Source organism: Lathyrus oleraceus, chromosome 5, assembly GCF_024323335.1.
Source record: "Lathyrus oleraceus cultivar Zhongwan6 chromosome 5, CAAS_Psat_ZW6_1.0, whole genome shotgun sequence".
Classification (NCBI taxonomy): domain Eukaryota; kingdom Viridiplantae; phylum Streptophyta; class Magnoliopsida; order Fabales; family Fabaceae; genus Lathyrus; species Lathyrus oleraceus.
The window spans coordinates 649,622,365-649,636,969 of record NC_066583.1 but is presented as its reverse complement, the minus strand read 5'-3'; positions in this window follow the sequence as shown (position 1 = coordinate 649,636,969).

The window sequence follows — 14,605 nt, the reverse complement described above, 5'->3', positions numbered from 1 at the left end:
CATATAAGGCATCCAAGAATAAAGGTTAAAAGACCTTATTTTACATTCATCAATGCGTTGAAGCAGATGTGTTTGATAAAATAGTCCATGCTGCAACTTTGAAAAAAGCACGGGATATGCTGGAAAAATACTATGGTAGAGATGCGAAGGTGAAGAAGGTGCACCTCCAATCTTTGAGAATGCGGTATGAAATATTGCATGTGAAATAGGGGGAAACGATATCAGATGTCTTCATAAGGATTCAAGAATTAACTAATCATATGAAGAATTCTGGAAAGACGTTGACATAGCAAATGAAGGTTGAAAAGGTACTTTGAAGTGTCACTCCTCAATATGATATGATAGTAGTAACAATTGAGGAGACTAAAGATCTGAAAACAATAAAGATGGAGGATCTGCAAGGATCTCTTTAAGTCAGAGAACTGTGACTGAATCAAAATGAGACATATAAAGATTCTGAACAGACCCTGATTGCTCATTCAAGAAATTGAGGTTCTTATGACATGAAGAGAAGGTGGAAGTAGGGAAAGGAAAGCACCAGAGAGAAGTCACGTCAGATAGCAAAGAGAGGAAGAAGTATGAAGAAAGATCTGAATCCTCTAAAAGAGGAGGGGATCTAGCAAATTACAAAATAAGAAAAAGTTTCAAGACAAGAGAGATATTTAATGCTTCAATTGTGAGAAATATGGTCAATTTGCTTTAGATTCTGGTTTAGAAAGGGAAAGAAAAAGACTGGTACAGAGGAAGCTAATATGGTGCATGGTGATTCGGATTTAGATCATGTCATATTGATGATAATTACCTTTGAAACGGCTCTAGCTTCTGATGTGTGGTACTTAAACTCTGGTTGTTCTAACCACATGACTGGGCACAAAGGGTGGTTGACCAACTTTAACTCAAACAAGAAAACATGTGTGAAGCTGGCAGATAGCAAAAGCTTAATGAAAGAAGGTATGGGCAAGATTTTCATACAAAGAAAGGAAGGCAAAACATCATTGATAAAAAATTTGTTATTTATCCTTGGTATGCAATGTAATTCGCTGAGCATAAATCAACTGGTAGAGAAAGGATTCTCCGTAATCATGGAAGGAGGATCATTGAATCTATATGACCAGAAGAAAATAATGGTTCTGAAATCAACCCTGACCAAAAACAGAATTTGGAAGGCTACTTTGAAGGCCTCAGAATCACACTGTCTTTATTCATCAATTCCTAATGAAGAAAGTTGGCTTTGGGACAAAAGGTATAGGTACCTGAATTTTAGAAGTCTAGGCTGTAAGACCCTAATTTTGACCCTAAGATCCCTCATGGCATCATAACATTGCATTTGCATTGCCTCGAGGATCATAAGCATCTTGGCTCCTTTACCTTTGGATGGGATCCCTTGAGATTTGGTTTGAGATCACCAAGCATGCTTGAATTGTATATAATTGCTTTTCTCATTTTATTTACTAACCAAAAAGCACAAAATTATGTCACTAACATCTCTTGTTTGTAGCTTGAGCAATCACAAGATCCAAAGCTTCTAGGAGATCCTATGTGCATTGATATGGCCAAGGAAAGATGAAAGCAAGCATGGCAATGGTTCCCAAAGCTCTCATCCACCAAATGTGCCTCCCAAGTATCTCAATTCATCATTTTGATCAAAGCAAATCAAAGGGTTTGAGGCTTGTTCCCCAAGGAAACCCTAATTCATTTGTTCATCAACTATGCCTTGCTCATGAAGTAATCTCAACCCATGGTCAAATACAATCAAGGGAAGTTCCTTAATTCATCATTTCATGCATATTTGAACTTAATTGAGTGTCCTCAATCATCAATTCATCAAAATATAAGGTATGGATTTGAGAAGTTGATCAATCAATTCATCTCACTATTTTGAAATGCACTGAGACCTAACTTTTGATGTGTTCGTCAAATAGAGATGACTCCAAGATAAAAATTATTCTTAAGGACCATATGAACAACTTTCATGTTCATCAAAAATTGATTTGAATCTTGGAAGGTCATCATCCATTCCAAGGTATTATAGGTCATTTTGACTGAAACCCTAATTTTGGGTCAACTTCCCAAGAACATAACTCATTCATTTTTCATGATTTTTATGTGGGATAAAATGAATTGGAAAGCTTAAGATGTCTACTTTAAATGTTATGTTGAGAAAAATTTCAAAATCTCAAAATAAATACATGTGATAATGCAAAACATTATAGGTCATTTTGGACCAAATGCATTGAAATGTGAAAAAGTCTAACTTCAAGTGCCCATAACTTCTTCATAAAACATCCAAATGATGCAAAATTTAAGTCCAGTTGAGTGTATTGAAAAGATATACAACTTTCATGTTGAATATTTTGTCATTTGGAGCTTGCATCATTGAGACAGAAGGGCTTGAACTTTGGCCAATTTTGAAAATCTCACATATGCATGTTTTGCACCCTACACTTCATGTCCAATTTTTATTAATTTCCAAAGCCCAAATGGAGTTTTGATCAACATAACAATTGTTCCTTATGCAATAAGCTTTCCAACCATTACTCATGAGGTGGTGTTCCTATTTTTTACATGGCATTTTCGAAGACTTGAATATTATAATGCAATTTTGGAAGATCACTTAATTTGCCTTGCATGAGCTGATACAGTCTAATCTGCACGTCCATTTTGCTTTCATCATGCACCAGCCTTCATTTCCAGTTGGGATTGGGCCCTCCATGCGCCTGTACAGGCCCATGCATGGAGGCCCTTTCCATTCATGCAAGCAATTTTGATCATGCATATCAGATGCTTTCTCCTATAAATACCATGCCTATGCTCTTCATTTCTTCAACCTTAAGGCGCCCCAGTTGTTGCTAAACTGAAATCCTAGCCATCACTAAAGGAACTAATTCATTTTTCTTCAAATTTTTCAGATCTAAATTTTGATTTCATTGATCAATCTTCAGATCTCAAAGTTCCTAAACCCTCTCTCCTTGATCCATAGTGTCTACTGTAAGGAAAAGCATCCAAAGATTGTGATTCAAAGCCTTGCAAATCAAAGGTTTACTTCAACTATTATTTGCTTTGAATCAGCTTGTATAGTGCTCTATTTTCTTTGTTGTTGTGTGATCCGAAGTCCTCTGCATAGAGGCAACATTGCTATGCTTTCAATTTTTGAAAATCATGAAGTTCATATGAACACCACCGAATTTTCACTTCTGATTTCTCTCAATACAGAGATCTAGAATGGAATTGAGTGGTACATGGGTGATGTACATCACCCCAGCTCTCGATTGATGCCTGGATCGTGCCATTTGGTTACCATTTTTATTTCTGCAACTTTGGACATGGCCGGAAGTTGGCCGGAGAATACGGTGGCGCTGGCCACCGTCTGGTCTCCAGATTCAATCAGATCCGTCCATTCATGTTTCCATATCCAATCCCATACGTCCAATGTTATGACTCATTTAATGGCTCAGTGTGATGTGTTTGACTCGTGTGTATGGTGAGCGTGCGCTTCTTGGCCACATGATGATCCACGTCAATTAATGAGAGATCATCAGACGGTCCACGCTTTTTCTCCTTTTTCTAATTTCTGATTTTATTTCATTTTATTATTTTAATTCCATTTCATTTCAAAAATTCATACCTCTCTCATTATTGGTCCAAAAGTTATGGGACCAATTTCATTCTTCTCCTTTTAATTTCCACTTTCTAAAAATGATTTTTAATATTTTTTATTTTGTCATTTGATATTTTTTAGTAATTTTCCCTTTTCTTGTTATTTTTAATTCATTAAAAATAGTTTTTGATATTCAAAAAATACAAAAATATTTTTTCAACCTTTTTGAATGATGATATATCTATGAAAAATATTCTCATCAATCTATTAATTTATTTGAGATTTATTTGAGATTTTAGTTCAATTAGGTTATTTTTATGCATTTTTAATTGATTTAAAATAGTTTCTGACTTCTAAAAATGCTGAAATTTTTTGTCAAACATTGTTTGACCATGTTGAACTTGGGATAATTCAGTTGGACTTTTCAAAGTTGATTTGAAGTGAATTTGAAGTTTGACCTTTCTTTATTATTTTAATTCAAGTTTTATTTTAATATCAAAAAATGCCAAAAATATTTTATTTGTTTCTTGACTTCTAAGTTTCATTTTGCTTCTGTTTTCTATTATTTGACCTTGATCTTCTCTATCTTTGGTCAATGCTTGTTGATTATCTCATTCTATTTCCATTAATGCACTTTAATTCTTCATCTTCTTCTTCTTTTTCTTTTGATCAATGAGTTAAAGATTGGTGGTTAGCATTGATACATGGAGGTTTAATCTTCCTTGGTTCAAATCTAATTCATTTTGATCATGGATCAAATGAATGGCTTTGCATTAAAGATAGGTTACTTCCTAAATCATGCAAAGAACCTAAATCAATACAAGATCATTTCTCATTTTTCTTTTTGGCATGGCAAGTTATTGGAGTTTGATTCACTAATCAAGACCTCTAACTTGTGTTGTTGCCTACATTATTATTGACCGGCCTCAGATAGTTGTGACTTCTACATAAGTCCAATTACGATTGCTTAACATAGTGCTAAATTTGCCTTATGGCACACTAACTATTAACACTAACCCTTAACCATTAACATTTACTTCTTGCTCTTTACATTTATGCAATTCACTATTCTTGTACATATTATTCATTTGCTTTTCCCCCTTTGCTCATTTGAGCACATGTTTATGTTAATGCAATTTGCCTTTTGCTCACTTGAGCACATAATTGTATATATATTATTGTGCTTGTGTTTTGTTTTGATTGTTGTGGACCAAATGCAAAGAAATGGACAAATGGACTTAGTTTCTAGGACTTTCCCCATGCAAATTGGAGTAAAAGGACCTAAATGTTGAAGATGGATTTAGAAGGACTAAACCTCTAAACTCACTCTTGTCCATTCTTGATTTACTTCATAGAATTCTTTGATGTGTGTGCTTTTGTGCTAGGGGATCCTATGAGAGCTCAAATTGAAGAATCATTGCCATGTTCATCTAAAGTGAAAGATACAAGAGACATTGAGGATCTTCTAAGAGCTTGTTTGATTATGTTGATTGCTTGAGCTTACACTTCAATCATGTTGATTGCTTGAGCTTGAGCTTACGTAGGCAATGGGTTTATCCATCCAAACATAAATTGTAATTAACTTGTGTATTCTCTTCTCATCTCTTCAATCATGTTTGCACAAACAAATTTTCACAAAAATACCAACCTTACAACAAGTGTGAAAAAGGCTCCCTAGGAGTACCTAGGATGTTTTTGGGTGCTTAACACCTTCCTATTGCATAACCAACCCCCTTACCCCGATCTCTGACATTTTTACTAGTTTTTGATTCGATAAAACTTTTAGGTTTTTGTTCGCTTTCTAACCATTCCTTTGGATAAATAGAAGTGCGGTGGCGACTCGACTTGTATGGTTTACCTTAGATTTAGTCAATATCTCTAAAGGTAACGAATAACCCGCTACAGAAAAGTGGCGACTCTGCTTGGGACATTTGCCTAGTGGGTTTTGCCTACTTTTCATACTTGTTGTATTGTATTATATTATATTTTTTGTGACATATTTTTGTGCAATTTGGGATTATTGTATTATATGTAATGATTGAATTGCTTGAATATTAATTCCTTGTATGCTTGGTGATCTTTGTGAGATGAGTTCTATACCCGAACTCGAGTGCACTTAGGATAGGAGAATGACATAGTCTTGTTGACTTGTGTGGAGTTATTCCTTAGCAAGTTGACTTGCAAGCCCATTCACTTGGTGGAGGTCATGTTGGGATCAATAATGTCACACAAGTAGTTGTGGTTAGACATTACTCTTTCCAATATAGACCTTAGAAGCCAAGGACCTTAGTTTACCAAGCCCATCTTGGCCTATTTTTTAGGATGTAGTGTGAAAATCGTTCAAGTGTAAGATTTGATATGATTGTTACGCGATACTACACTCATAAGAGTCTCTCTTGAGAATATTTTTGGAATACGAGTAGTCGTTTCTCCGATAATATCCAAAAGATGGGATGATGACTATGGGAACCTCTTGTAGAACATGTTTGGCAGGTTTAAACCCTAGTACACTCCCTTGGGTAGTTCTTAACCGAGACTCCATGCTCGTGACTTGCAACAAACCCTTGATTCATGGTCGATCTGTTCTTGTATCCTTAATATCAATGGAACTTGGGTGTTGATAAGGTGTAAACCATAATCCACCAAAATGGATGATTGATATTAAGGATGACATGATCCATCCCATGACCTTTGTTTGGTGTGATTTGTTTGATCCTTGAGTGTGATTGTTGCATCCATGCATTCATGCACCCATTTGCATCCATATCATCAATAATGAGAAATTTTCAAGGAACTTAAGAGGTCTATTTGCAAATTTTCAGACATGGAAAGACAAAGAAGGAATACAAAGAAGTACAGTTTTAGACAACCCGACTTGAAAGAGATAAGGAATTTGACATCCTATGTATTAGATCCCTTGGGTTTCAAGGCTCGTTTTGGGAAGCTTCTATCTATTCTGACTACTCAAGTGGATGAAGGATTGATGAGTGTATTGGTGCAGTTCTATAATCCCTTGTACCATTGATTTACATTTCCGGATTTCTAGCTTTTTCCCACGCTTGAGGAGTATGCCTACCTTGTGGGTATACCTATTCTAGACTAGTTGTCGTTCAGTGGCTTAGAGAGTATCCCTACTTCTCAAGAGATAGCTGATATGTTGCATATAGATGAATCTCTGGTTGGTGCTAATATGACTACCAAAGGTGGAATTCAAGGTCTCCCTTCTGAGTTCCTCATTGCTCAAGCTACTATGTATGGGAAGGCCATGAGTGAGGACGCCTTTGAGGCCATATTTGTACTTCTCATTTATGGGTTAATGTTATTACCCAACATCGACAAGTTTGTGGATGTGAACGCTATTAGGATTTTCTCTACTCTTAATCCTGTTCCGACTCTGTTGGGTGACACTTACTTTTCTTTGCATATGAGGAATGCAAAGAGTGGTGGTGTCATTGTATGTTGTTTGCCTCTGTTGTACAAGTGGTTTATTTCGCACTTACCGCAGACGGTCGCCTTCAAGGAGAATAAAGGATGTCTACGGTGGTCCACGAGGCTTATGTCTCTCACCAATGATGATATCTCTTGGTACAACCGTGTATACGATGGTGTGCAGATTATCGACTCTTGTGGTGAATTCTCCAATGTGCCTCTTCTTGGTACATGTGGTGGAATTAACTACAACCCTGTTTTGGCACGTCGTCAGCTTGGGTTCCCCCTAAAGGATAAACCTAATAACATTCTGTTAGAGGGTGTGTTCTTTCAGGAGGTTAAAGATCCCCAAGGCTTGAAGGGCAGGATGGTCCACACTTGGCGCAAGATTCATAGGAAGGGAAGGAAGGAGTTGGGTATGAAGAACTGTATCGCTTTGGAACCCTATACCTCTTGGGTGAGGAGGAGAGCTTTCGAGTACCTCATGCCTTATGAGTATCCAAGACCTACACCTTTGGTTATGGCTGGGCCTTCAACCCTCCCTGACCAAGGAGTAGAGGAGTTGAGAGACGAAGACCGTTCACGTGCCTGGATCCGTGAATGAGAAGAGTTGCTTCAGTAGATTAGAGAGAAGGATGCTTTGATATAGTTCCTTGAGCACCAGGTTATTGATGATCCTGATGATGCATTGACTTCTCTGCTTCCTCAGTCTTCCAAGTTTTGGAAGAGGAAGTATGATCGACTCGCCAAAGAGAAGGCGGATATGGAGGCAGCCTATGAGAGGGAGGTGAAGAGGCTTCGTACAGCTTATCTCCCAGTGTCCAGAGCTTTAGATGATTGTTTCTAGGGTTCCATAGGATGTTCATTTTCCTTCTCTCTTGTATTGTATTTTGGTTACCAAAATTGTACTTCTTTGGTGTAAAAATATTTCCAAATATTATTTATATGATATTTCCATATGTGATAAATGATTAATGTTTCCAATATTTGCAAATAGAGCTCTAAAGTTCCTCTGATATAAAAAACAAATCATATGCACAAGCATTGCATGCATCATGTGCATAAGCAGGTTTTGCTCCAGGCTTCTTGTTCTATGGTCTAACTTTGTATTCTTCATTTATTTTGAAGACAAACTGACTCACCGATACTACACCCGAGCCAACGCATCAAGACTAATGGATCATTTAGAGCAAGAGAATCATGAACTTAAGGAGGAAGTAGCCAGATTGTCTGCCCTAATGGAGTCATTCATGGCTGCCCAGAACCAGTCGTCTCCGACACCTTCAACTCCTCCCCAGAGGACAGTCATCTCCGAGATTGTCTCTTCAACCATGCCTGCGGCCAGCGCCCACTTTGCACCAACAGTTATGCCAGCCGGGCTTCCATGGGGGATGCCTCTCAACTTCATTCCTGAGGATCCTGCACCCACTTTTGCTTCTCTGCCGGCATCTAGCCCGGTCCTTGCCGTTCCTCCTCCTGTCATGCATACTATGCTCAGAGTAGACGACACCATCTATCCTTCTGAGCCGTCTGAGGGCCCAGATGTCTACGAAAAGATGGATGCTATGAATGATCAGTTTCTTTAGCTCAACAAGGAATTGAAAACTCTCTGAGGAAAGGACCTCTTCGGCAAGTCTGCTGCTGAACTCTGTTTGGTCCCAAACGTCAAAATCCCTGTAAAGTTCAAGGTACCTGACTTTGAAAAGTACAAGGGAAATACTTTCCCTCTCAGTCACCTGGTTATGTATGCCAGGAAGATGTCGACTCAGACCGACAACGATCAACTTCTCATTCACTACTTCCAGGACAGTTTGTCCGGTGCAGCCCTAAGATGGTATATGGGCTTGGACATCGCGAATATTCGATCCTTCAATGATCTTGGTGAGGCCTTCGTCAAGCAATACAAATATAACGTGGATATGGCTCCCAATAGGGATCAATTGAGAGCCATGTCCCAGAAGGACAAGGAAACTTTTAAAGAGTACGCCCAGAGGTGGAGAGAGTTAGCAGCACAGATTGTGCCCCCGCTGGAGGAGAAAGAAATGACCAAGATCTTTATTAAGACCTTGAGATCATTTTACTATGAGCGGATGATTGCCAGCGCTCCTTCTGATTTCACCGAGATGGTGAACATGGGGATGCGTCTGGAAGAAGGAGTCAGGGAAGGGCGCCTGACCAGAGAAGAAGGCTCTTCTGCCAAACGGTATGGGACGTTTGGAAAGAAGAAAGATGGCGAGGCACATGCTGTGACCTCCCATGCTAAACCAAGAAGACCCTCAATAAGGAGGAAGACCGTGCGTCCTGCCGGTAACCAGCATCAAGTGGCTCACATAGCACCTATTTTCAGAGATAATCAACAATATCAACATCACAATAATAATCAGCAACAACAACATCCGCAATATCATACACAACAGCACCATCCTCAAAAGCAGGCCTACCAGCCTCGAAACAATAATCAAGCCAGTACAAGCTATGAGAGGATGAAAGTCACCTTTGACCTTATTCCCATGACCTATGTAGAATTGTATCCCTCTTTGATAGAGAGGAAATTGATTACTCTACAAGATCCCCCGGCTATACCTACCAACCCTCAGTGGTGGTATAAGCCCGAGTTACATTGTGTTTATCACTCCGGTGCTCCCGGACATGACGTGGAAAACTGCTACCCACTAAAGACCAAGGTTCAAGACCTTGTGAGATGTGGTATTCTGTGTTTCGAGGACGTAGGTCCTAATGTGAAGAAGAACCCATTGCTCGAGCATGGGAAATCCTCTGTCAACATGGTCCAGGGCTGCCCTGGTAAATACAAAGTCAAATATGTCAGCCATATTCGATAATCACTGGTCCAGATGCACAGATTGTTGTGTGATTACAGTCATTATGAGCATGACCACGACAGATGCCGAGTTTGCACTGTCAATTAAAGAGGATGTCTCTAAATCCGCAAAGACATCCAAGAAATGCTGGATGAAGGAGTCATTGAGATACTTCAGAATCGAAATGTTGATGATGATGAAGTCAATGTAATATCTCCGGTATTTCGGATCCCTAAGCCCGTTGTCATCAAGTATGATGGCAGCAAGCAGAAGGCTTCTCCCTCTTTGATCATTAAACCAGCTGGCCCTGTGCCATACTCTTTTGAGAAGGCGGTCCCCTATCACTATAATGTTGTGGCATTGGAGGATGGGAAGGAGGTGCCCATGCCCTCTACCTCTGTTGTTAATATTACCGACGTCAATGGCCTGACCCATAGCGGTCGTGTCTTTTCGGCTCCGCCAAAACCCCAAGCTGATGTCAGAAGGGCCAATGTTGCTGATTATGCTGAACGCCCAGTTGGGAGTGCTGTGAATGCTCCGAATCCGGCACTTGTTGTCAATAAACCTGCCTCTGTTGTGAGGACTCCTGTCTCTGTTGGCCAGAATGGCAATGCGAAAGAAGACTGTGATGAGATGTTGAGGCTCATCAAAAGGAGTGAGTACAACGTTGTAGATCAGCTTCTACAGACACCATTAAAGATCTCCATTTTGTCTTTGTTGATGAATTCAGAACCACACCGAGAAGCTCTGCAGAAGGTGTTGGACGTGGCGTATGTAGATCATGACGTCACAATAGAATAATTTGACAGTATTGTTGCAAACATTACCGCTTGTAACAAATTGAGTTTTTGTGATGTTGATCTCCCCGAGGAGGGAAGAGACCATAACTTGGCACTACACATCTCCACAAGTTGTAAAGATGATGCCATGTCCAATGTGCTGGTGGATACTGGATCATCGCCGAATGTGTTGCCAAAGTCCACTCTTGCTAAATTGTCATATCAGGGGCCTCCCATGAGGCAGAGTGGAGTAGTGGTTAAAGCTTTTGATGGGTCCCATAAAACTTTGATTGGAGAGGTTGAGCTCCCAGTCAAGATTCGACCAAGTGATTTCCAAATCACCTTCCAGGTCATGGATATTCACCCATCGTATAGCTGTCTGTTGGGCAGACCATGGATTCACGAGGCAGGCTTCGTGACATCCACCCTACACCAGAAATTGAATTTTGTGAAAAACAAGAAGCTGGTGGTGGTAGGGGAGAAAAGGCTATCCTAGTTAGCCATTTGTCTTCCTTTTCTTATATAGATGCTAACGATGAAGTTGGAACGCCATTCCAAGCTTTATCTATTGTTGAGCCTAATAAGAAAGGAACTTCTTCATTTGCGTCCTATAAATATGCTAAGTTGGCCATTGAGCATGGTGCAACTGCTGGATTAAGACAAATGATTAATCTGGAATACAACAAATCCCGGGCTGGCATAGGGTATTCTTCTGGCGTTTTCAACAAGCAAGGGTTGTTCAAAAGTGGTGGATTCATCCACACTATTCAAGATGAGGAAGTTGCTGCTATTGTGGAAGAGGATGCAGAGGAGGATTCTGGCAACTTCGTCATCCCTGGAGGGGTCTGCAATAATTGGGTCGCTGTTGATGTCCCAATAATTATCCATAAGTCAAAGTAATGTTCATTGTGTTTAAAAACCCTCCTCCCATGCCAAAAGGAAGAGTGATGACATTGTTGGCTCATAAATACAATGATATTTTCATTCAATAAATCCATGTTAAATGTTTGTTTTTCCAATTATTTTCACTTTTTTCTTTTCTTGCATGAAATTGGTGATCACATAAAACCCAAAAAATAAGAATAAAATCAATCTTTTCATCTACATAATAATTTGCCTTGTGTGAATTCTAAAATCTCTTTTATATCCAAAAATCATTATGCAGGTTGATCAAACCCATTGAACATAATGATCCAACACCATCTCCCAACTTTGAGTTCCCTGTATTTGAGGCAGAAGAAGATGATGTTAAAGAGATTCCTGACGAGATTACCCATCTACTTGAGCACGAAGAGAAGATCATTCAGCCACATCTTGAGAATCTGGAAACAATCAACTTGGGGTCTGAAGATTGTGTGCGAGAAGTGAAGATTGGGGCACTCCTGGAAGAATCTGTCAAGAAGGGGTTGATTGAGTTGCTACGAGAGTATGTCGACGTCTTTGCCTGGTCATATGAAGACATGCCTGGTCTGGATACTGATATCGTGCAACATTTCTTGCCTTTGAAGCCTGAGTGCGTGCCCGTGAAGCAGAAGCTCAGAAGAACGCATCCAGACATGGCAGTGAAGATTAAAGAGGAAGTTCAGAAGCAAATTGATGCGGGGTTTCTGGTGACTTCTACATATCCTCAATGGGTGGCCAATATTGTGCCTGTGCTTAAGAAAGATGGAAAAATCTGAATGTGTGTGGACTATAGAGACTTGAATAAAGCTAGTCCGAAAGATGATTTCCCTCTACCACATATTGATATGTTGGTAGATAATACAGCTAAATTCAATGTCTTCTCGTTTATGGACGGATTTTCCGGATATAATCAGATTAAAATGGCACCCGAGGATATGGAGAAGACAACATTCATCACACCTTGGGGAACATTATGTTATCGAGTGATGCCCTTCGGTTTGAAGAACGCCGGAGCCACGTATCAACGAGCTATGACTACTTTGTTTCATGATATGATGCACAAGGAGATCGAAGTGTATGTTGATGATATGATTGTAAAGTCAAGAATGGAAGTTGAACATGTTAAGCACTTGTTAAAGCTTTTTCAACGTTTGAGGAAGTATAAGCTTCGTCTGAATCCGAACAAGTGTACATTTGGAGTCCGTTCCGGAAAGTTATTGGGCTTTATTGTCAGTGAGAGAGGCATTGAGGTTGATCCTGCAAAGGTCAAAGCAATACAAGAGATGCCTGCGCCCAAAACTGAGAAGCAAGTTCGAGGTTTTCTTGGCCGTTTGAATTATATCTCCTGATTTATATCCCACATGACTGCCACATGTGCGCCGATATTCAAGCTCCTCCAGAAAGATCAGTCTCATGATTGGACCGAGGATTGCCAAAAGGCCTTTGACAATATTAAAGAGTATTTGTCTGAGCCGCCGATTCTGTCTCCACCTGTGGAAGGGAGACAATTGATTATGTATCTGACTGTCCTTGAAGATTCAATGGGTTGTGTTTTGGGTCAGCAAGACGAGTAAGGAAAGAAAGAATATGCTATATACTACTTGAGTAAGAAGTTCACCGAGTGTGAGTCTCGATACTCGATGCTTGAGAAAACATGTTATGCTTTGGCTTTGGCTGCTAAGCGCTTACGCCAGTATATGTTGAATCATACGACTTGGTTGATATCCAAAATGGATCCAATCAAGTATATCTTCGATAAGCCTGCTTTAACTGGGAGGATTTCCCGTTGGCAGATGTTGTTATCTGAGTATGATATTGAGTATCGAGCTCAGAAGGCTATAAAAGGTAGTATCTTGGCTGACCACTTGGCACATCAACCAATTGAGGATTATCAGTCAGTGCAGTATGACTTCCCAAATGAGGAGATTTTGTATTTGAAAATGAAAGATTGTGACGAGCCTACGATCGATGAAGGGCCAGAGCCTGGTTCCCAATGGAGCATGGTGTTTGATGGCGCTGTTAATCAATATGGAAATGGTATTGGGGCGGTAATTATTACTCCTCAGAGCATACATTTCCCTTTTACAGCAAGGCTAACTTTCAAATGCACGAATAATATGACGGAGTATGAGGCCTGTATTATGGGATTGGAAGAGTGTATTGATCTTAGGAACAAGCATCTTGATGTTTATGGTGATTCGGCCCTTGTTGTTAACCAGATTAAGGGTGAATGGGAGACGAATAAGCCTGGCCTCATTCCATATAGAGATTATGCGAGAAGGATTTCAACGTTCTTTTACTGAGGTTGACTTCCATCATATTCCTCGAGATGAGAATCGGATGGCAGATGCACTTGCTACACTCGCTTCAATGATGACTCTGGAATGAAGTTCCCAATATCACTGTGATGCGCTTGGATAGACCAGCTCATGTATTTGCAGTAGAGGGGGTGCAAGATGATAAGCCATGGTGTTATGATATCAAGTGCTTTCTTTAGAGCCAGATTTACCCGCCTGGGGCATCTGTGAAAGATAAAAAGACTTTGAGGAGATTATCCGGAAATTTCTACCTCGATGGAGAAGTGCTTTATAAGAGGAACTTTGACATGGTTCTGCTCAGATGCGTGGATAGACACGAAGCAAACCTATTAATGACTAAGATCCATGAGGGTTCATTCGGTACTCATTCCAATGGACATTCCATGGCTAGAAAGATGTTGAGAGCAGGCTACTATTGGCTGACAATGGAGTCTGACTGCTGCAAATATGTGAAGAAATGCCACAAATGTCAGATTTATGCGGATAAGATTCATAATCCCCCGACACTTCTGAATATGATTTCATCACTATGGCCTTTCTCCATGTGGGGAATTGACATGATTGGCATGATAGAGCCGAAAGCGTCGAACGGTCACCGTTTTATTCTCGTAGCTATTGATTACTTCACCAAGTGGGTCGAAGCGGCGTCATATGCAAATGTGACCAGGAAGGTGGTTGTGAAGTTTATCAAGAATCGACTCATATGCCGTTATGGTGTGCCGGATAATATCATTACTAATAATGGATCTAACTTGAACA